The 23,458-nt window shown below is 41.3% G+C and overlaps 1 protein-coding gene across 10 annotated transcripts in view; it reads left to right on the plus strand.

The window, feature by feature from the left end:
* The window catches only part of FGGY (FGGY carbohydrate kinase domain containing), a 322,392-nt gene that overhangs the window by 82,499 nt on the left and 216,435 nt on the right, over window positions 1–23,458 (plus strand). For all 10 annotated transcript variants that reach the window (XM_054834554.1, XM_054834558.1, XM_054834553.1 and 7 more), the window contains one exon: window positions 3,671–3,732. The gene's annotated coding sequence lies outside the window, so the exon portion shown is untranslated. The remainder of the gene's footprint in view (window positions 1–3,670; window positions 3,733–23,458) is intronic.

The raw sequence follows: 23,458 nt of genomic DNA on the forward strand, positions 1-23,458 counted from the left end.
CATCCATAGTGCCTGCAGGAACCGGGTAGGAGCTGGTAGTTATTTCTTACCATTCAAGTTACTTCATACCTTTCCTTTAACATTTCAACCAGAAATGAGTTATTTCTTAACCACTGCGCAAGGCAGCACCTCTGCAATCTTGCCGAGTTTGGGATTTACCACCCCACCCCCCACATACAATACCTTCTACCCCACTCCAAATGCCAGAACAAACACAATCCACGTGTTTTAATGTAAGGCATCCAGGCTCAGGTTGAGGGAAAGCCAAGCATTACACTGATCACATGCAACAAGCTGATCTTCTGCTGCAGTTTTTGTTTAAAACCTGATTATTTGTGCAGGCTGGATTCTGAAACATTTGGCTTGGAGCTGGACAAGCAGAACTGACAAACTGGATGATTGCCTGGTGTGCTACAACAAAGGCAGAGAAAGAAGGACCCTCTGGTATCATTCAAGTGCTTGACTGTTTTTTTCAGCAGGTATTTTTTCAGTTCACAACAGGCCAGTGACACCAGAAAGTGCAGCAACAGCAACCTCAGCGGTGAAACTGCCGATGTTACAATCGGAGGGAGATAAAGTGAAGTATTTGTTGGAGTGGCAGTACCAGGAAATGGCTGAGACATCACATGACGGAGGATGTGCACTCTGTAGCAGAGGGACTATTTACTTACAGGCTAGACTTCCACCAGGCTCGACCAAAGGCAGTTTTGGCTAGTTATTTGAATTACCTGACCCACTTGCAGTGGGAAGTCATTATATAGATAGTAAATACCTACCCCACCCTTGGTAGACAGACAGACTCTTTGCCAAAATGGTCTAACTCAGCTTCGCAGAATATAAAATATTTTACCTTTCTGGTTAAAGCTGTCATTGCAAAGACATTAGAAGCTGCTGCTCTTCCAGTAAACTGCTTTGCTTCTTGGCATTCAACCATTGTGGAGAAAGCCTCTAGGATTTACCTCTTACCACCACCTGGAACACAAATCATACGCAAAGAATAAGTCTGAAATTTTTTTAAGGTGCAAATCACTTGCTTCTGCCACTGATGAGAAAAGCTCCCAGGCCCTCTGGCAGTCAGGGAAGTTGCGTGTGACGGAGGATACTGATAGGAGCTTTACACAGCCATTCATCTGTAGTGTTAAATAGAGAATCCAAGACAGTTTTTCCTAGACTTTTTTATTTTCCTGTAATGAAAGCTGCAGCTAACTTAGCACACATAACATGCTTGGTGATTAATTATTGTAAATTGATGGATGGATTTAAAATTTTAAGCAAGATGCTTGAAACATTATCTACAAGTTATCATTTTTTAAACCATGTTGCTGTTGTAGTGATTCATAACTGTAAATTCTTTTCCCCATAAATAAATGAGATTTCACCAAAATCTGTGGCCTGCCCCAGTGTTGACCTTTAGCATAACCCTGCACATTATCACCAAAATAAGATTCTGTTCTTGCTTACACCAGAATGTAGTTGGAGAAAGTCCATGAAAAGACAGCAGATTCATACTAATGCAGCTAAGAGCAGGTCTGGTCCAAAACAGATTTTAAAGTAAGAGGACTTACTTCGAATTAGAATGATGATGGCCTTTGCTTGGGCTGTAGGAATAGATGGTGATAGAAAAGGAGAAGAACTGCATATAGAAGAGCCTTGTCTTCTGCTGCACGTATATCTCAGCTTGATTTTGCTTATATTCTGTGAGACATATTATGTGAGGCTTATAGTATGTGAGACTTCAGATACTGATACTGAAGATACTGGGATGGGCTGGAGCAGTTCTTTTAGCGGAAACTGAAGTGAAAATTTTCTTTCCTTCAAGGGTCACTTCTCAGAGTTCAGGGGCTAACTTTTCATTGTATAAATCCAGGGGACAATCTTGCTTGTCCTCCTCTGCAAAACCAGTGACTATTTGCTGAAGTTGGCCTGATCTATCTGTGTGCATGGGGCTCATGTATTGCTGCTGACTTTTCTGCACACCACATGCTTGCTGCCTGGGTTGGACAGGCTTAGGAGAGACCACAGCTAAGTTAAAAAGGATTTATGCTCCTATTCTGCTGGATCGTTAGTCACGTATGTACAGTGTTAAGGACAACGTGTCACACTGGGCTCAACAAGGGATTTTAATGCACTAAGGCAAAGATCCATAAAGGACATGGGTACCCAGCTCTGAGGCTGGGATTCAGAAGCCTTAATTAGGATACTACTTTGCCCGCACAGTGAGTTAGGAGAATTCAGTGTCTAGTAATGGGATTCACATGTACCAGTACTCTGAGCGGGGGCAATTGAGTTAGCGAGCTGGAAAAATGCTGAAGAAAAGGATACGTTTCTGCGCTTCAGTTGGTACCTAAGCCCTTTTCTTGGATCTGACCCCGAATGCTGAAGTTTTAGTAATATGTACCAGTCAGCCTGTGTTTACAATTCCACTGGATTTCCTTAGGGAAATAAATCAAATTAAACTTTTTTTCATTTGACCCTGTTATTAAAGTAGAAAGCCTAACACCAAACTGCACTGGAGGCCCAATGCTATACTGGAGCCACACTTCCCTTGTTTCTATTCTATTTATGAATGCCCTTCATCAACTAATCACTGTTTGGCACAGTATTAAATTTAATCACTGAACTCCAAATCGTTGTAATGTGTCTACCTACTCCATGGTTCCATTTGGATGGAAATTTTCTATCTCGTTTAAAGACTATTAAAGCCCTTCCTTTCTTGTGCAGAACAAAAGGGTATTGTTTACTTTGTTTTTCGTTATTTTCGCATTCAACAAAAGATGATTATTCTGTCTTCTCAGTGCTGAGATCCCTGTGAACATGCAGACCTCCTCTCTACTTGCTTTTCTTTCCCCTGGGTGACTACAAAATAGAAAAATTTCCTTCACACAGAAGCTTACGGTTGCAATGCACAAAAGCAAATGTTATTTATCTAAACTTTCAAGGTTTTCCGAATGAAAGTATTAATTAAAAAGTTGACATGAGGCATAATTGAATCAAGAAAGAATGTTACGAGGCACAGCAGCAGTAGCAATGAGAAGAATGCACATTTATGATTAAGAATGAATCTTTCATGATATAAAAACATTTGTTTCAATCAAAACCTTTAGACCTTTTAAGAGCAAGCCCACAAACACGTAGTTGTTTGTTTAGATCCTATTATTTCCATCACAGTGTAATCTAGGGAGAATAGCTTTTTGATCCTACAACTAGGCAGCCTGTGGGCAGGAGAGCAGGGTTCTTGCTTTTCGAGAGCTAGCAGCCCATTCACAGTAGGTTGACTTTGAAAAGACCCATTTATTGAATGACGCAAGGTACAAATTATGACTCACTCTGCATAGGTTAAGTTTGTAAAAATCAACCTATATTCATCTTCCTAGCACCTACACAGCTGCATAATGTATTTATTATCTCTAGGGTCCCATTAACCCTTTTGGAGTCTTAAAAGTGATCTGCAGTACAACCCAAACTGATGTTCTTAGCTAGCGAATTGAAGTTTTTCTCTTTTATCGGTGGTGCTCTAGTGAATGGCAGATTTTCTTCTCTCTGGCTAGGATTAGGTCACAGAGTGGCCCAGCAGGTTGGGTTTGAACATTTCCTCCTGTTCTAACAGCCCTCGTAAAAAATATGTTGATTGCTGGTGTTGTTTGCTGATATGTGACACTGTGCTTTCCAGGTCTCAACCAGATGAACCAGGTACTCTTCGATCTCTGAGTCCTGTAATGATCTTGCAATGATGTAAGTAATCGTTGTTTATTACAAACAGCTTTTTAAGCAGAAGTTTGGTGCCAGTCCAGCACATTTATTAGTTGAAACATTTCCTTGCATTTCCCACTTGTATTGCAACCTACTTTTTATGATAGATTTAAGGGTATGGGAGCAGTTCTGCTGTGTTTGCAAGGCCTTTAAAAGGATAGAACCACCTCTTCACCCTCTCCACCCATCGCCTTCCCCATCTTCCCTCCTTTCAAAGGGAGAACATCAGGAAGTTTGGAGATTCAGATGTGGTTCCTAAACCTGTGTCAATGAGGAAGGTCTGCTACACTGCTGGAAATGGTGTGCAGCCACTCGTTCCTGTATTTCAGCTCTTCTTCCTCTCAGGAAACCCAGACTGTAAGGGAAGGAAAACCCCAAATGACCCTTGTATATGCAATTGCAAAAAATGGTAGTTGCTTAAACAAAGGGTGTTACCTTACATGCATGGTTCATTTCTCCACCTATTCCTCTACTGCGCACGTAACAAACAATGACAGCTGGACTGTCATTGTAGGACTGGCTGTATGGGATGCACACTGAGAAATGAAGCATCTCTTTCTTTCACCCCTCATCTGTAGTCCTAACTCAACAGAATTTTCCTTGTCTAGTAATATGGCCGGACTAGAGGAGGGACCGTACCTTCTCTTATTACTGTGGGTGAATAAATACTGCAAAAAGCCTTTCTCCAATGTTGAATCAAACACTGAAATTAATTTACTTCCTCTCTGTTCATAAATACTGTGTGTCAGCTTTCTGCAAGCCACAGTATGCTAACCTACTTGCAGAGATTCCTACAGAAAGGAAGTGGCAAAATTGCTTGTAAGATTATTTACAGCAAACTAATGTGAAAAATGAACATTGGCCAGATACTTGTCTGTGTCTTTACTCAGGGAACACGTATTACCCTGTAACTTTCATGGTCAATCACATCTAAATGTAAAATGTGAGTTTCAGAACACAGGTAGGGAGCAGATTGAACTGAGTCTAAAGATATATATGCTGTTGTTTTTAAGCCCATAATAAAACTTATTGAATACTCATGAATAATAGATGCATTTAAAGGAAATTACGATCTGCTCCTGTTTAATCCTTGAAAGAAAAAAGCAAATTCACGTATGAGTTCTCTGTAATAGTTTATTCTTTAAGACAGAACAATGGAGGCTTGGTATGAAACTCTCTGGAATCAATAAAAAGACCCCCATTTTATGCCCCAAGTTTGTAGCCTACACAGAAGTCTGTTATGGCAGCTGCCACCTTTACTAACACACCAGCATTTGGACCAGGTTCCTCTAGGGCTACAGCAGCAACAGCTCTTAAGTCTGGCTGAAAGAGTCTGATATTCCCTGTGGATCAGGCACAGAGGTGGACCTGTAACACGCACTCACCTGTGCGTTACGTCAGTAAGTCTAGTATGTGCTGTTCCAGTTGTAGCTCTTATAAATTAAACAGAGAAATAAGCTGCTTTTTTGCTTCATGCCACTGCTGAAATATGATCCAAGACTCAGGTAGATTCCAGCTGTGATCTTGCTCCTTGCTTATGAACATACATTTATGTTCTCAAGACATTAGAGCTCCTTCTACACAGGCAAAAATTGTAAAAACAAAATGAACAACGTTCTCTGTGTACAGTAGAGTTATTTAAAGTGCCTGGGGGTTTGAACATAAGCAGACACTGTGTTCGCATACAATATAAGCAAGACTTCTGGGTTTTGGCATTTAAAATGACAATTAAAAATACAGCAGGCATGTTTCAGCAACTTTATGGGATGCCATAAACATCCAGAAAAGGATTCCAGACAAAAGTAGAGATTCACAATAAGGATTCTTTTCTTCTTTTTGTTTCCTACCTCGTTTTTTAGTGCAATGTGTTGTGACACACCAAAAAACTAATGAAACAAAAGTAAGGGGCAGAATGTGTCTCATTTATTGAAAGCTATTGTATGACAGAAAATGCTTCTTTGGGATTGTCAAAGTTTACAGTTGGTATGGCTCTGTTCAGGTAATTGTTTTAGCTTCCTACTAAAAAGCCCCAAACAAGTCTGGAAGGTGAAAAACACTTTCCTTCCTCGACACAGAAACAGACACAATGGACTCAAAATCGCTCCCTGGCACAAGTTTGCGTACTGTGATGCTACCTGAATTTTCTCAGATATAGTTACCACAGGAACGATGCTACTGCATAGTCAGTCGGCTACTCCCACTGTAGCCTCCTGACAGCGTGCCATGGATTATGAAATTTGGTATTGAATCTTGTACCTTTAAGCAACATAGTGTTTACAAATTTATAAGGCACCTCTTGTTGTGAATGTGTTTTAGGCATTAAGCTAAAGTGAGAAGAACTTGAATCTCAAGTTAAGGATTTAATTACAAGGCCTTTCTTCCTCAATACTTTTTTTCCTGCCACTTGTAAACCCTTTGACAAAGAGTTCTTCGACTTCTTTGCTTTTTTGTACCTGAATTTCTCCTTAATCTACTTTTTAATCTTCAAAATGCCTTGAAATGTTGTTATGACATTGAGTGGAATTTCCTCTAGGATGGTCAGCTCTTTCCTAGCCTTCAGATGTGAAACAAAATGGAGTTTGTTTTTAGATAGTTCTGAAATTATGTCTTCTCTTTATGTCACTTTAGCAATGTGTTTTGTTCTGTGCATGCATTGAAACCACATAGCCATCAACTCACCCACCTAATGATGCCCAGCCAAACTAATCCCTCCCCAGCTCTCCTGGGTTTCTCTCCATGCCCCTCCCCTCACCACAGGAGGCATGCTTCTGCGTGGTTCCTCTTTTTTTTTTTTTTCTTTTTTTTCCCCACCTCTTCACTTTTGCGTTCCGGAAAAAATATAAAGTCTTGTATAGTTTTTGGGGTATTCGCAGGGAATTTGCCTTCTTACTCCATGCAGGGGCCAAGGAACAGTTAGTCTCTTCTTTCTTGTCCCTGGACACCAGCATTGGGGTTGTTTTTCAGGAGTCAGGGCTAAGTGAGAATTAGGTTCCTGCCACCCCTGAGTTAAGCAATTCTCTGCATTAGTGATCCGGTGTCTCAGTCAGGGCAGGAAGTGCGCACACCAGTCCACAGGGACTGGAAACGAGGCATCTGCCAGAAAAGAGGGAGATAGAAGGTATCTTAGGGTTACATTTGTTTCCTGTGGCTGTGCATTTGCTTTGTTTTTGTTTTCCTTTCCCCTCCCCCTTACCGCAATGCAAAACTATGTAGGAGCTCTTTTTTTCCCCTTTACCTGTATTTATTTCCTTTAATTAGGCAATAATTGTGCAATTCTGAGGGATTCAGAAGCGATCCCGTTCTCCTTTTCTGCTTTGCTAGTTGAAGCCTCTTGTTCCTGACCTTGCCACAGTTGCGATGCCCTGCTGTGAAACAAAGTTCAAAGGTCTTTTTTGTTTGTTTGGTTTTTACCTTGCATTCCTTCCCTTCCCCTTGCATTCCTGCTCAGTGTAGCCCAGCAGCTGTAGTGGAGCATCAGGCATGCCCCCCCGGGCCTCCTACTGAATTCTTTACCTCCCTCAAACAGACCTTGGGCTGGATCTCACCCCTCATGCAGGTGCTCAGCACAGAACAAAGTGTAAGTGCATTTAAGAGCTATTTCAGGGACTTAAAAGGGGCATGAGATAGGGTGTGAGTTTAACACTGATCCTCTGTGCAGGATAAATTTGATGTTAGTAGTGAAAATGCTGTCGTGAATAGTCGTTGTAGCTATGAGTGATCTTGTGTGCTTATTCCTTTGCAATAGCAGCTATGTGACTTCTTCCTCTATACAATCAACCTGAGACTGTCTTCAAGAGAAGGTTTGTAATTGCTGCTATCACGAAAATCGTAATGGGAAAAGCAGTTGCAGTATGTCTCCAGAATGCTGTCTCCTACTCCTGTGCCTTGCTGAACATTGCAGGTAGCTTCTCCAGTGATGAAGAAGTGGAGCTCATCTGAACATGGGGCAGATCTGAATAATCTTTTTCACCCGTCCAGCAACACAGAATTGTTCCTTGCCTTTCATTTGCTCGTGCTTTGCCCAGGCTAGTCATGACCAACAAAACTTCAGCCGTTTGGGCAAGTGTATCACAAGCCACTGCACTTCAGTCTTAGGAAATCTATCTTGCTGTTCAAAACAATTCCTCACACTCCTATGGGTATTTGTAGGCTGTTATGTCTGCCCTTACTTGTTGTTTAACCTAGCAATAAGCATTTAGGTCTTTCCTCATAAATCATTTCCCCTCAGCTCTTTAGCTACCTCTGCTCCTAAATATGAAAAAGCCAGGCTAAGCCTACCCTGTCAATGACGACTCCCTGCAGGATTTTACTAGTGGCACAAAATCATTGCTCAAGCTGTGATTTCATTCCTGGCTTACTGCATGATCCTTTGCTGATTATACTGACCTAAGAATCTGCATCAGCAGTTCTCTGGGTTTCTTTCCTGTGTCCTCCCACATACTCTTAAGACTTGTTCCACCTCTTCCCCCAACTTTAAAACCATTAATTCAGACTCCCTGCCCCTTCTCCCCAAGAGCACATCTTCTGGGAGCAGAGGAGGCTGCAGGGTGTGTCCCTGCTACCTCTGTTCCCACTTCCTTCATCCGTCACTCTTCACTGAAGGACTTCTCTGCAGGCAGGAGCTGGTTCCAGGGGCAGCCCAAAGGTGGGCTTCCACAGCGCATCTCCTGGCATCGGTGTCTGGTGGGCGCAGCTCCCTGGAGCAGGGTAAGGAAGAGTAACTGGCTGGATTCAAACCTCCTCTGCCCAGATCCATGGCAGGAGCAGGTGGGCAGGGAGCTGAGCCAGGGAGCTTACCAGCTGGCTGGGAGAGCATAGGAAATTCTTGCCTTGTTGCCCCTCCTGTGGGCACCCATCTGCATTTTCGGAGTGGCTTGTCTGAATTTAATGCATACAAATTTCAGGAGCTTTGTGGTGAGGCCAGAATGTACCATTGATTAAGGCATCTTTGAAGGTATCTGGATCTTAAAACAAATTAATTGTCACAAAATATCACCAGTAAGAATTTGGGAGAACCCTGAAAAAGGTGCATTTATTCAGTTTATGAAGACACAGTGACTACAGCAAGGATTGAAAATAAAAGTTGTGTAAGGCAGAGGAATTACTTCAGGGTGCAAATCAGGCTTTGACTTTTAGGGAGAAGAAACTTCTTGTGGGCAGATTTGCCCATAGCTGCCTATTGCAAACTTCCTTTTACTTTTTTGCTAAATTTTTGTTAGTGGTTACAACCACAAATAAAAGAAGGAGCAGAGAGATCTCTAATCTAGCATAGGATATCATCTCATCAGCATAGGGCATCCCACCATCACGTGTGAAGTATTGTTCTCTTTTAGCTGGTAAAAATTTGGAAATTGCTAAATGATCATGAAAGCAAGAGACCAGATGTGATGGAAGACATTTATTTAACTAAAAACTCAAAAAATTTAGAAAAGCCTCAAGTCTATGCTGCATTTCTTTCCTACTTGCACATTCATTTTAACTCCTCCACCTTCATCTCATTTGTTACTGTGTTAAATGTGCTGATTACTGCAGTGCGTTTTCTTTCAGGACTCTTTCATCTCCAAGTTGGAAGAATCGTCCATTTGCCTTGTAGAAGAAGAAGAGTTCGGTTTTAAATTTGGGTTGACTTGTTCAAAATCTACTTTTGTTTCAACTCTGAGCTACAGACCCACCCTTTAAAATTCTGATCATTTATTTTGATTTTTCTGAAGACTGAGCTGTCTTCTGGCATGAGCAAGAGGATCCTTTATGACCATGAATTAAGTGAAATTGTATCTGGGAAGTTTAGTCTTGTTTAAAGGCTTTGTTCAGTTATTCTACCTGTTCATTATCTTTACATAAACATTAAAATCATACAATCATTACATTTTCTTCTCTAAAATAAAGGAGATTCTTACAAGAAACTTAACACTCTCTACATTTTTTCTTTGTTTCTATATGATTGTACACATGCACTTTTTTATTTTGTTGAATAACTCCTTTAGCCTCCTTTTTTCCCTCTCCATTTACATCTCTTCAGGCACAAGGCAAGCACAGAAGAAGGATTCCAAGTGTAAGCAGAAAAAGAAAAATCTGGTTCCTCCCTTAGATCTTCATAATCATGGAAGCGTTGTATATCTATTTAAGCTGTTGTAGAAAAAGCCACTGGTGTTCAGAAAATTCTATTAGGGTTTTCAAAACCATGGGATCATCTCCTGAAATTTGATTTTTCTAGGTCCCAAAATGAAAAAGAAGAAGAAATGCAATAATCCACTTGAAAGTGAGGGTCTTTTTAATTTCTGCCTGGTTAGTAGTTTAGTAAAAGTTTAGCTATGTAAACACTTATTCATCAGGAAAGGTTAGTCATTGCTGTGCTTGCTTATATTCTGTTACCAGCTTTCATGTTCTTTTTTTGGGCTTTTCTCAGCAGGTCTGTAAAGTCTGACCTCTCTAACTGACTTCTCATATTCCTCCATTATATATCGATCATGCTAGAATGATGACCTCTATAGAAAATCCTGAAAATACATGCATTAAGTATTGAGGCAGCCCTGGCACTTGCTGCACATTCATCAGACTAAATCGGAAGCAAAGCTGAAATTCCATCTGAAAGCGATGTTGAACATTGAAAATGAACCAGAGATCTTGTTGGAAATGTCCATATTATCAGTATCCTCACTTCTTTAAAACATGTGAAGACTGAAGCAGGCCATCTGATAGAAACAGGTTCTGCACTAGTATTGCATAAACAAATACGGAAACACTGCGGTTTAGGAATAGTCTAGGATCTGCAAAAATAGGCTGTAATCCCTCTCACCTCCTCATGAGGTGTGAGCATCTTGTAGGGGGAAATGTGGGACCAGGCTAATAACCTTTGTGTTGACTGTGTGAAACAGTTCCAGCTTTCTCTGCTGTGAAAACATGGGAACCCTTGGTTTAAGGCTGATCCCATGAATTGCTAAATGGCCTCATGCCCACTGACCCAGGGCAGTGTATTATAAATTGGGTAAGCAAAAGCTAATTACCTCCCATAAAACATCTCTCCTCTTGAATCTGGATGGGCTATTTTGTCCCATGACTAATCGCATGTCTCTTCACTTACATTTGATCCGGCCTCCACAGAAGGTAGTAGGAGTTAATTTTCTGATTTTCCTGGGAAAGGAATTGGACCCTGACTTTAGCAAGTTAGTTTCTCTGAGCAGACTGGTGTGGGGGGTATTGCTGAATGGTGCAGTCAAAGCAGGAATTCTGCAAGAGCCACAGGCTGATGGCAGTTCTCTCGGTCCCACTCAGGAGAAGACATTTGGCACACAGAGCCATCTCCTCTCTAACAAGCAGAAGCACATATTTCTGTGGCTTGCTCTGCAAACACCTTCCCCTCAGAGACGGTACATTTAGAGCACCAAGAGTTGAGGGAAGTGTAGGAGGGTTTCTGTGTACTTCCCAGACCATTTCTAAGCAAAAAAATATTAAAATTTAGAATTCAGCTGACTTGAACATTGAATAGAATACATTTGAAGAGCCATGACATTTTTTGAGTAAGGATGCATTTAAAAACTTCCTTTTTCCTTTTTTAAACCATGTTTATACTGTGAGTTGTGGACACAAAATTATTACTACTTCGTACCTGTAGCTGAAAAAGGAACCGTGTACCTTTGAATATCAAACATGGCTTTAATCTGCTTCGCAGCTTGTTTTGTTTTGTTTTTCTCTGTTTCATTTCCCTTTGCGGTGTTAAGCTCTGACCCTGAAAGGTGAGGAATTGAAGGAAATGGAAGAGTGAAATTTGGGGAGTCTGATGCTAAAAAGCCAAGGGAACCACGAGGCAGTCTGTCTGGTTGTGAGATTGAAATGTAAGTGGACTCCTCAAATTAATTACTTTGGAACCCACTTACTTATGTATGTGGAGTCCCTTAAGCGTAAGTCTTACATTATGTCACCGAGACGGCATTTGAGTTTGATTTATATTGGCACAAAACTAGCTATAAACTGCACATGTGTGCCCATAGTAGCCCTTTTTCAAACAGAGCATGTTTATAGGAGCAGGAAACATGGCTGCAGCAGGAGTACACCGAGCCTCTGCTGTGTCAACAGCATCACAAATACAGGTATCCAGGATCTGCACGCTGCGTTCATTTTCCATGTATTTCAACTCAGTCGGTAACTTGGAACACCATCACCAGAGATTAGTGGTTGGTTGATGGAGCAAAAGTGACTTATTAGGTGAAATTTATCCGCTAAAGATGTGTATCTGAACAAGAGCCACAGTGCACATTTTAATCTTTTTCTTTCATACTCTGTCTAATCTGTGGCTGGTATTTCATGGTGATAATCTCTCTTTTTTTCCCCCTTGGAGAATGAGGACACACTATATTCATTCTATCTGATTCTGTAGTCACATAATTTGTCTTTACAAAGGTATGCACTTTCCTGTCTGAATAAATTTGAAGCCGTGAGGTCAAGTTCAGGGAAGTGTAAACTCTTTACTTTTCTTTATAGCACCTTAGAAACAGTTAAATATATATAAGCATCATTCAAGATTTCTTTTAGGAGATAGAAAGACAGACATAAATGAAGATCAAAAAGAGCAGAGCATTTTTAGTGACTAAGAAAACCGTATTCTTTGGTTCCTCAGTTGCATTTATTTGCATATTCAGTCTTCAACCTGTTTGGGTTGTGAGGTGCTATAAATAGGTGCAAATCCAGATCCACTTGGATCTGCTGTGCCTGTAGTGAAATAAGAGGGGGTTTATGCTTCAAGAATGCAGCATCCCTGAATATTTCCCTGTGACACTGATGAAACCCTTCCCAGAAGGGGAGAGCTGAAGGTGAAGCGAGCCATGAGGGCCCTATCTCCTCTATCTGAGTTGACCTAAAGGCTGACTAAATGAGCTGCACATTCCCTTTCGCAACATCCCTTTGTTCAGACTTTAAAGAAGTCTGTAACAGAGACAGCGTTGTTGTGTACACAAAACAGTCTCCTCTAAGTTTCTAAAGAGAACTGACGATGCAGGAGGAATCTTTTTTTTTTTTTTTTCAGGTGGTATACACCCCCCTCTTTCTCTTTCGGTTGGGAGAATCTTTATGTTTGTATTTAAATGATCCAGGAGAAATTTTTAAGGCACTTCTCATATTGGGAGTTGGAAGAAAAAAGATCTTCATGTTGTCTTGGAGAAACAGAAAGGAAATGCATGTGAATCCTAAAGCCCAACTTCAAAGTAAGAAATGCTGTTTGTCAATGAAGATTAGCTTGAAACAGGAACTAGTACCAAAGTCTTTTAAATGGAAATACCCTACCTCTTGCACCTTTATGGCTGACAGAAGGTGTAAACATTGCTCATAGGAGCACGCCCTTAGCACAGTAAGCTATAGCGTTAATTGAGTAACTCTGAGAGTTTGGTCTATTCTCAGATCTTACTGAAAAATAGCAGTAACTGTGTGTTGCAGTTCTTGCTTGGTGAATGTCAGTAATCTCAGAGACAATTTGAGTAGGCTATAGGAGTAGGACTGTTGTATTACTCACTGAAGACTTACACTCCGTTTGGAGATGGTATGGGAATGTATTTCTAGCTGGGAAATACAGTTCCCACATCAAGTGTCTTAGGACTTGCTTATTTACTGATTGCAAGTCAGATAAATTTGTCAAACCATTTGTAACCTACAGCATGAAAACTGGAGCCAAACAACCTGCACTTGGTGTTCTATTGCATGAAATATTTCAAGCCTGATGATTGCTGAAAGTAGCCCTCGATGTCCTGGTGTGGTCACGGTTATTAGAGGTTGACAGGCACTAAAGACAGTAGCTGCAATGTTCTGTTGGGTTTGGGCTGGGACATCTGTTTACCTCTTTTGATGGAAAATTGCTTGCAGGTAAATGCTTAGTTTGAATTATCCTCCTTTGCTGTTTAACTTAGGGGCATACTGTTGTGTTTGGGACAATATTAGAACAGAATAACAGGCGCGCTTACCAGAAGGATTGGGAAACAGATACTGTAGTTCTGAGTGGGTGTCATGGGGGAGGGTTTTTTAACTTCCCTGGATTAGTACCTAGCACAGGAGTAGATGGGAGGAAAAATCATGTTGGTGGAGAATTGCATGTTGGGTCTCTGGGTGTGAGTTGAGGACGCCCCATAGCAGCCTGTAATCCCATCTCTGCTTTCAAGAATAGCAGGCACAGGCAGCACAGCCCTCAGGAGCTCTGTGATGGCAAAAAGGGCTGCATAGGCTGCCTTGTCAGAGCAATGTCCATGCAGCAGTGTGGTCTTCAGATGCAAAAAGATCTGTTTATTAGAAATTAAAACATTTCTTTCTAACAGATAAGAAACAGGATGTTTCCAAAGTTCTGCAGTGTTTTCTGTGTGAGAGAAATGTTGCACTTCAAATTCATTGAAGTGCTTGTATCTGTTACTGCTCACTGTTCCTGGCTCACAGAGATCCACTACCTCTGAAGGACTTATATCAAGGCAGTTTATTTGGATGAATAAGAGTGGCTGGCTCTAGCATTCAGTTTGTGATGTTTTTAAGGACTGAAAGTTGGGAGGGCTCTGAAGGTGCGTGTTAGAAGGTTGCTGGAAACCAAATGACTTATTTTTGCACCCTAACTTTCATCTGAAATACAGCTCATGGTGTTGTGTTGTCCATGTATTTGTGTAGTGGGAGTGTGGTTTTAACACTAAGCTTTATTATAACCCCTAATAAATTCTCATATGTTATAATCTTTATGCATACCACCTTTATTTTTTTCCCCTGTGTGTACTTGAAATTAATTTACATGATAAATGTAGAGCAATCAGAACAGGATATGAAACAGGAACCTCTGGAGTGAGCGTGAGTAGGACACAGATGTAATAGCCTTCAAAAGCACACACTGCTTGCTGACGTTTGTCAGTATGGGAATGGCCTGGAATCCCAGCACAAGCAGATGTGTTGCAATAGGCAGAGGAAGAGATCAGTCTTAGTGTCCCTTGATGGCTTCTTCTGAATATCTGAGGTTGTGCCAGCTGCTGCTCTGACCGACAGCTTTCGTCTCTTGTTCCAGACTGGATCTGGAATGAAGCATTTCTTCCCAGCTGTAATGTGTTCACGTTTCGATATCTGTGAAGCAGAGACTTGATGTGAACCTGGACGGGGGAGCAGCAGCCTCTTATAACTAGACCTTGCCTCTATTTGCATAAGAATTAGCCAGAGGAATAAAAATGTTTATGCTCTTTTGGTACATACTGTGTAAAAATTAGATTCACACTGAGATTTGCCAGCTGTGTTGATCACAGAGGTTTGCAGGCCACACTACAAGATCACCCCAGACCATCTTACACCACAATATATCTCCGGCCTCTGGTCCTGCATAACCTCCTCCCTTTCCCCCTGCCCTCCCCCAGATCCCTCCATTTTCCTTATCTCCAATACCCCTCATCTGACCCCTCCGTTCCTGGTTTCAGAGTGTCTCCTCCAGAAGCTGTACAAATCGACAGATCTGTAAAGAGATGCAGGAAGAGAACCGGGGGTTATCTGAGTGTGCAGGTTATCTAAGGGGTTGCTCTCAAGAAACAGTATCTGTAAGCAGTACAAGTTATCCCAAGCCAGAGACAGGTAGAGGCTGGGCTGGTGAGTTCATCAGAGCCAGCTGTCTTGCGGATACGGGTGAAAGATGAGAAGTCTGAAAATAGTCGTAGAGTCGCCCTGAAGCCAGAAAGAGGTGCCTGTGATTGAGAAACATGGAAGGAAAGTTATTTTTTTGGTATGTATTTGGGGACTTTGAATTAGTTTCCTCAGTAAGGAAGGGCTTCCTGGAATTCTTTGACCGGTTTTATACCCAGAAGGGAATTATTTGGCACTGGATTCAATATACATGTGGGATTTGACTTTGCAGTGAGACTGCCCTGTGACAAACCCCCTCCAAAATATAATCAGCAAAGTTTTCCTCAGATGTATACTCTGCGTCTGCTTCCAAGTTGGACTCCTGCTTGCTCATTCCTCGGCTGGGTTTGTCAAAACTTCACAACATTTAGTCTTGCTTTTCCTTGCAGTGCTGAGTCACTCTCTGATTTGAGTGAGAATTAAAATGTTTGTTACTGTAAATTTTGCTAGCCCCTGTCTGAAATCCAAGTGAAAAAACCTGCAAAGTCAGTTTGCTCAAAAATGAGTTTCTAGAAGACTTTTTCCCTCAATATTTTATATATAACAATTGCACATATTTTGTTTTCTCTGTCACTTGTGGTCCCATTAATTACACCATGGGAATCTGAACTGTGGCAGGATCAGACATGGAAAAAGCATGACCAAAGGAAAACAGAAGTTTTATTGGCTTTAAATAGATTTTTCAACGTAAGAGGTGACTCTTCCAAAAAGGCAACACGACATCCTTCTGTCTGCTAAGTTTTCTCTCAGTCCTGTAATGGACTGTAGGATTTTTATGTCAGCCTGAGCTTTTTTGGCTGTATAATGCACTGTTTGCAGTGTGTAGAGAACACTGGTCTTCAGTAGCTCTTCAGAGACTTGAGGTTTTAGGTCTATAGTTCCTTATTTCTTTCCCTGAGCAAAAGACGTTCACTTCAGGCAGGCATAGCTTAGATCTGCTGAAATCCCAGAGGAACACGCAGCTGCACGGAGCTGACTCTGGGGGATGTGCTGGGGAGCTCTGAACATCAAACGTCGATCACAGTTGAGCTAACAAGCTAGGGAACTTCAGTGCTGGCAAAGCTGTAGCTTCATGACTGGAGCAGAAAGCAGGACATCCTTGTGCATATAGGGACTGGTGGGGTACATATGTACCACAAAGGTTTTGCAGGGTACAGGACGTTGCGCAAATATAACCAAGGCCGTAATTTTAAGGATTACACTCATGCACACAGAGGAAAATTTAGTTTTCAGAATTCTTTACTGGTGATGAAACCTAATCCAGAAAGAACACTGTTGGGTTTTCTGATGTCAGTGTGAGCTGACAGAGTTGGCAAGAAGAAAAATTATCCTTCAATTATAGGCTAAACAAGTTTAAAAGAAGTCACTGAGACATAGCTGGTATGGAGCCCCATATTGCTGTTATGATATTTGCCTCTCAGAAAAAAGACATGCTTAAAAGTCCATAAGCTGTTCCCTCTCCTTCTCCCTCCTCTGTTGAAAAATTAGTCTCTGTGTCACATGTAAGAGCTCTACAAGTAACAGGAACAAAACATGTAGGTGTTCCGAATAAAGTCATTAAACAACATGCTATTTGTTAAGCACATCAAGTTCTGGACAAATTAATCCGTAGCTTTTCTGTTTCATCTGCTCAGGTGAAAAAGAATATTGCAGAACTTCCATCAATAAAAATTTTATTTCTCATCTTGAATCAAATTGTGACTTAGAATGAAAATGTCACTGAGACATGGGCTACAGTGAGAATATATGACCACTGTTTCCAATCATCCTGTAATTAGAAGGGGGTTTTGTTGGTGATGCATGAGCTAAGATAATCTTTCAAGGACTAAGACAAGAATTAAACTCCGCTTTCATCAGAAAAGACAGTAGTTGATATGCCACGAGATGAAAAATGTTACATTCAGTGGTTCTTCATGGAAAGGGCACTATTAATGACATAGAAGTCGTAAAAAAATTTTATAATGGAATGGAAACACACTTTTAAAATTTTAACTGTTTTTTCTTCTAGATAATCTTTCTGAGTCTTCTGTGATCTATGGTATGTTAATGGTATCATGTAATTATATGATATAGTAATGATAAAGATTAAATATCAAATGTTATATATTCATATATATATATTCATATATATAATGTGGCACTGGGTTTGGCTATGGTAGCTGCCATCAGCACATATGTCTGGGAGGAAGCAACCAGCTCTTAGGCAGTGTTCATACACCAGGGAAGTTTGGGAACTTCTGGTCTTGGGGTTGAAGGCACCCACTAATGTGGTACTTTATATGCACTCCCACTCAGGTTTGAGTCTACCTACCTTCTCTGTAGAGTTTTTAAAATGCCATTACACTGAATGATTCATCACCCACGTATGGAGGGAGGAATTCAAATCAGATGGGGAGCAAAGCACACTCCGCTGGGAACAGGAGGAGATAGGGCTTCTGGTGACTGGAGAAGTGGGGGAGAAAAAGAAACCACTGATGGGGAGAATGGGGTTCTGCAGTATGGAAGGATATTGATGAAGTTAAGTGGGACCAGGATGTGAGAGCAACAGACATTAGCAGTGGGGAAAAGGAAAATGGATGTTCATCAAGCCCTAGCCATAGGAAGAAACTGGAGAACAATAGAGTGATGGGGAAAAAAAAGAAAAAAAAAAAAAAAGCCTGGCTTTTTCCATGAGGATACCCAGCTTGCCTATTTGAGGTAACGCTTGTCTTTCTGGTTCATTCCAAAAATGATATCCATGTCTGGAAGAGATGATGCGCTTCTGGCCACATCCATGCATGCCGCAGCAATGGTATTAGCAGTGCCATCACCCCCGTGAGTTGCTGGACACCTTCTAGTTCATTGCAGGAAACAGGAACCACTGGTGGCACCTGGGACACATCAGCCCTGTGTGTGCTCCTTGGTTGCCATGGCTGTATAGCTGAGAAGCCCAAGGCAGGAGGTGGGAGAGATCTGCGACAAGAAGGGAAGGATCAAGGGGAAGTAGCTCTGCTTGCATGGTTGGTTGAGGGTGTTTTCGTTACAGACCGACCTATTTTTGATGGATACTTTGCCCTATCTCTTTTGCTGTGAACAGAGCTGTTGCCTCCTATTGCTTGCGTTCACTACAACTTGATTACAAGATACAATTTTGACCCAATCGTGTTTTGGATTTGCTTTTGAGCTGCTTATCATTCTAAGTGAGGGTTACTAAAGAGGGAGCACCAGGTGCTGGCCACCAGTGCAAATGCTATCGTGACATGATCCAAGGCTCTAGGGATAAAATGACCTATCTTTTATTTAGCATGTAAGCATTACCACGCTTGTCTAAGTCAAGTATCTACAAATCTGAGATAGGCTTTTCTAAGATGCTTTTTTAAAAATTCATTTAGAGTCCTCCCCATTTGCCTTCTCGTTTGCAAGTCTTAAGAATGCAGATGGGTTGCACTTTCAGGCTTCTTCATGCAATCAAGTTTGAGAAAATTATTTTAGACATAATTATATACCCCTAGGACCTGGATCTCGTTCAATTTGCAGAATAAATCACAACAGTTAGTAGGACTGTTCCGGATTGAAAAAGTCCGGAGAGGAAATATCACACATTTGTAAAATGCCTCACTTGCACTAGCTTCTATTTATTTATATATTTACATGTTTATTTACTGCAAAGGTAGTACAGAAGTACAAGCTGTTTTGTTTAGATAAAATCAAAACATGTCCAGTCCTAAAAGTGAGAGAATGAAATCAGATGATTTGTTAAATTTAGGCAGATTGACCATCTTTTAAATCCCACTGTATTAGGAAGGAGAAGGTTAAAGTGGAAAATACCTGTTCTTCATTATGCAGTGAAACTGGAAGCCAGCCAAAATGTTAGGTAATCTAGTCTTCTGATCTGAAGTGTGTCTCCTTCTGCCTCTGGGGCAGAGGGAGCACTGACTGAGCTGTCCACACTGTTCGGATACTGAGGAACTTCCACATCTCTGATTGCCCCTATTTCTTGATTTCTCTCCTTCTTGAGAAGGTTCAGAATGCTTCTTGAGTATATTCTCTGTGTTTTGAGATAACATGTGAAAAGGAAACTTCTTGATTTTTTTTTTCTGTTAGTTCTTGGGGAAGTCTTTTGTTTTTTCCCTTCTCAAATTCACATGACTATCAGAAGTCGAGGAGCAGATAGGTAAGCACTGAAAACAAACGCAGAAGAGCGAACCATCTGGTGTGTGGAGGAGGGCCGACTCCTACAGCTCTGATCTCAGCACTAACGTACAGCATCTGTGCGGGACTGGGGACGGCGGTAACGGGGATGTGCAGCGCAATTAGCCACATGAAGAGCTGGCACCTAAACAGTTTGGGGGAGGAAACTCCTGATGCCCAGGCAGCTTTCCATAGTAGCCTAAGGAGCAGAAACAGCCTCAGGGCAGTGGGAAAGGGTCTGGGGACACACACGTCTGTTGCAGGTTTCTTACTGGAAAGCATCATTCATGGGCAAGTGGAGCCATGTTTTAAATGTCATTGTGTTTGTTCCCTGTAAAAAAAGTGTTGAAACAAAAAAATCAGAAGTGATTGCTCAGCCCAACTGAGTCTCAGCTTCCTTCCTCAACTAACCTAATGGGTGCAGCGTTCCCTAATGGGCTGAGGGGAGGCCAGAAATTCCGCACTGCCTCTCTTTTGGGAGCTTCCTCAGGCTGTGTCAATGCCAGGAACAGTGGGTTCCCGGTATTAGCTTTCTTGAAAGCCAGAATTCTTGTAGGCAAACTAGCCCCAGACCAGTGTTGTTCCATGCTCTGCTTTGCTGCACAGCAGCACTGCCAGCCCTGAGATGAACTTGCTGACTCCTCACACATCAATTGGGCAAAACCAATGGAGGTTGTGGAAAATTACTACTTCTTTTGCTGTCTGTTTTGGGGTTGTATTCAGCTCTTACTCTGCAACTACTACTGAGAGAGACCTTTTCGTGATGGAAGTGAAACTGATGATTTCTGAGCTTGGGATAAGATGAACTGTCATAGAGCCAGGAATAAAATTGTGAGTGCACACCAAGCTGTTAGGCACCGACACTCTACTCTCTATCATGTCTTTTACCTGCTGTTTTACCTCCCCTTCTTAGTGAGACTAATGATAGTACCTAAGGATACTCCTGAAGGCGTAAGTAGTTCATATTTACAGCAAGCTTCAAAGACATAAATGGCTACAGAGTTGCAAAGTATTATTATCTGCCACTTTGGAAAGATGCTCCAGGTTTCTGTGAGATTTAAAGCAAAGTAGAAAATTAGGCTATTTACTCTACAATTCGCTGGAAAAATAAGTTTCTATAGAAACTACCACTTCAGAGGTATTTACATTTCTCTACTATGAAGTATCTTGAGAAAGAGTGTTCCCATAAATAGCAAATAGAACTTGTTATATTTGGTATAATAAGATAATATTTACAAAAGACTGGGTAAGTTCTAAGTATTATTATGGGGTTGCTGTATAAACCGTGGATCCATTGAATATATTGTAAGAGACTCAAGTCTCCCCATAGGAAAAATGAGGTAGTGACGTGTAAAAGTAATGTGTAAAAATTCCTTCGTGCCTTCCCTGGTGACGAGTCTGCACTGAAACAGAAGATTGAATCTAATATCTCTGGCAGATCTGATTCTTTAAAAGCTCATATCTGAGTAAGGTAACAAGAAAAACACTGACATTTTTAGCTTTAGATGGGGTGCTGCTCATATGTGCATGTTCTTGCAGTTAGAATTTGGGTATTTGTTACTGGTACTTACATTTGGAGTTTCCTTCAACTCTCCAGTTGTAATGCACCACGTGAGTGTGTTGCTCTGTAGATATCTGTTAGTAAAAACAGTATAAATAGAATAAAGAAAATATAAATAGCGTTTGCTGTATTTGCTATGGTGGTGAGAGAAGTAGACTTGGAAAGGCTGATGAGCAGTGGATTGTGCCCTGTAGCCCTACTTCCATCCTGTGTCCACCTTTTTCAAGGAATAGATTAAGCATTGCAAGAGCTTTAGTGCTTCATTTCTTCTATATAGGCCCACCATGATAAATGAGATTACAACTCACAAAAAACACCACCGCCTGCCAGTGTCTGCAAGCTCAAGCTGAAGTTGATGATAGAGAATTTGGGTTGTTGCTGTTGCATACAGTGGAAACTCTCCCTAGGGGAGAAGGTCTGGATCCTGTATCATGTCTTTATTCATCACACCTTTGCTCACGCAGATCACAGTGATTAGAATATGGATGGGGCTCTGGGCAACCTGGTCTAGTGGAGGGTGTCCCTGCCTATGGAAGGGGGGTTGGAACTAGATGGGCTTTAAGGTCCCTTCCAAACCAAACCATTCTAGGATTCTATGATTCTATGAATATGAAAGAGGAAAATTTGTTACTGAATTAGGAGAACAGGCCACCCTACCCATTCCTGTCTCCAGGGCATCAGTCTTCATAGATACTTAGGGAAAGAAGGTAAGAAACCATGAATGTAGCTTTCCTTCCTGGGATGCCCTCCCAGCGTCTGGCTGTCGGCTGTTTTTAGGACTTGCTGGACTGGAGGTTGCATCCAAGATGTGGCACTTTTAGCAACCATTGGTAGACCTAGGCCTCAGTGAGTACGATCTTACTCTAAAGATGTGTCAGAGGAATTACAGTCAAGCTGGAAATGGGAAGGTACCAAGTACTGAGCACATCCCAGCTTCCTCAGGAAAGCAGATTTCCTTAGGTGTGTGTGTTTGAAAACACATCTGAAAGATTCAGATGCCTGAACATCATTGATGTCTTCTTTGTCAGTTGAATACTCTGAAAAATGTTAACTAAAGCCTTTAATCAGTCCAGTAGCAGTGGAAGTCTATGCTCCAGATGTAAATTAATCGCTCCACTGATAAATAATGGCTGAAGTGGTTCTTGGTACCAAAACTCTTTATGATGGCTGCTGCAGGTACAGAAGTAAAAAACCCCTAGGTACGAGTATCATCTTTTCAAGGTAGTAGTTTAAGTCAATTAACTGACAAATGCAACCCTCAAATAACAGCCAATAAAAAAGGATGGGCCAGGCTGCTGCTTCCTAAATCGGATTTGTTCTCAATGACTGAATTATATGTCTTAATAACAATGAATGTGGCGTATCGGTGCTGTCTTGACCCATTTACTAGATCATGGTGTCTCTCCCATGCCTTTGTTTTGTTGTTTTTCTTACCCAAGACTTCTCAGAAGCCTTGAATGCAAGACATAATAACACAGATCCTGCCCTGGTAGCAAATCGTGCAGTCTTTTGTTTCAAGCACACAGCATGCACCCAGACATGCTCATAAAATATCCATAGCAAAATCATGCGATGCCTGTCTCTCTTATACATTTTTAAGAGCTGTGCCCTAAATCCATTAAAAGACTGTGAGGCATGAATAGAAGAATAATCCTTCCTACCATATGGGTGAGAAAGGAGTTGGGATCAAGTAACTGAACGTACAAAATGAACCATGTGAATTTGTTGACTACTAAACTTCTGCTACGAGAACACAGTACCTCTTGAAGTCCAGTTCTTTTGTCTAAATTGATGAAAAGTGTTTTGCATTATAGAACAGAGGAACTTTGTTCAATAAAAATGGAGCTGGCATAAGGAGGGGTCAGAGAAATAGAGCAGTACAAGAGCCAGAAGATGGTGAGGACTGATAGAAGGTGCTTTCTGATTTCAGGACAACTAAGCTGCAGGAAAGGTGTCTTTATGATAGAAGTAATTACTTTTGAACTATGAGGTGGTTGCTCTTACTCCAGAAGTGAACCTTGGAAATCCAATTCTGTACATTGGAAAAAAATGGCCTTCGTTGTTTCACCCTTAGGAGAGAAGCAGGGATCCTAATGACATCCAACATAACCTAGATGGATGTTCAAAGGAGGAGAAGGGAATTAGACACTCGGAATGAAAGGGAATTGGGTGTCTACATCCCTAAGGCTCTTTATAAAATTACATACTACACCTCTTGCCAGGAGTCCTCTCATCTGATCATTTCTGTAGAACTGTAGTGTCTTTAATTTGGAAAATTTACACTCCACCTAAGTCTAGGTGCCAGATACTTCCTTTTCCTATTCAACGTCTTGCATCTTGGAATCATTTTCAGGTGTCCTC

The sequence above is a fragment of the Grus americana genome, chromosome 8 (genome assembly GCF_028858705.1).
Source record: "Grus americana isolate bGruAme1 chromosome 8, bGruAme1.mat, whole genome shotgun sequence".
In the NCBI taxonomy this organism is placed as follows: domain Eukaryota; kingdom Metazoa; phylum Chordata; class Aves; order Gruiformes; family Gruidae; genus Grus; species Grus americana.